The 732-nt window shown below is 53.8% G+C and overlaps 1 pseudogene; it reads right to left on the bottom strand.

The window, feature by feature from the left end:
- Positions 1-401: 401 nt before the first annotated feature.
- LOC122557577 lies at positions 402-510 on the bottom strand (annotated as a pseudogene).
- Positions 511-732: the final 222 nt, after the last annotated feature.

The raw sequence follows: 732 nt of genomic DNA, 5'->3' as shown, positions 1-732 counted from the left end.
TCTCTGGATTCATTTAAGAAAGTGTTGGATAGAGCTCTCAAGGATAGTGGAATCAAGGGTTATGGAGATAAGGCAGGAACAGGATACTGATTAAGGATGATCAGCCATGATCATATTGAATGGTGGTGCAGGCTGGAAGGGCAGAATGGCCAACTCCTGCACCTATTGTCTATTGTCCGCCTTTCCTGACTGCCACGCGCAGACAGCGTGCAGCCCCAATCCCTTTCTTTCCGCCTTTCTTGCTGATTTTGGCAGCGCTCCGCTCTCCTCCCCTCCGTGTCTCGTGCCTGCAGGAGACTGATGCCAGGCACAGCAGCAGCAGCAAAAATAACCTGCCGCTCCATTGCCTGGCACAAGACAAGTGCAGAGGGGTGACTTGAGCAGCCACTGCTGGCGGAAAAAGCCTACTGCACCTGGTATTCCCAGGCGGTTTCCCATCCAAGTACTAACCAGGCCTGAGTCTGCTTAGCTTCCGAGATCGGGCGTTTTCAGACTAGTATGGCCGTAGGCGCTGGCCTCTGCCTTTTCTCCCTACTTCAAGGCGTGCTGGCCAGCCACATTTTCTTTCTTGCTCTTTCTCTTTATCCCCTTTGGCTTTTTTTTCTCTTTTCTCTTTGCTCTTCCTCCTCCGTGCGTGCTTCCCTCCCTCCGTCCCTCCAGCTGCCTTTCAGGCCAGCCCTTGCCCACCAGGCTCCTGTAGTCTCCCACATCCCCACACAGGCCAACTGCAAG

The sequence above is a fragment of the Chiloscyllium plagiosum genome, chromosome 15 (assembly GCF_004010195.1).
Source record: "Chiloscyllium plagiosum isolate BGI_BamShark_2017 chromosome 15, ASM401019v2, whole genome shotgun sequence".
NCBI lineage: Eukaryota > Metazoa > Chordata > Chondrichthyes > Orectolobiformes > Hemiscylliidae > Chiloscyllium > Chiloscyllium plagiosum.
This window is presented reverse-complemented; position numbering and strand designations above follow the sequence as displayed.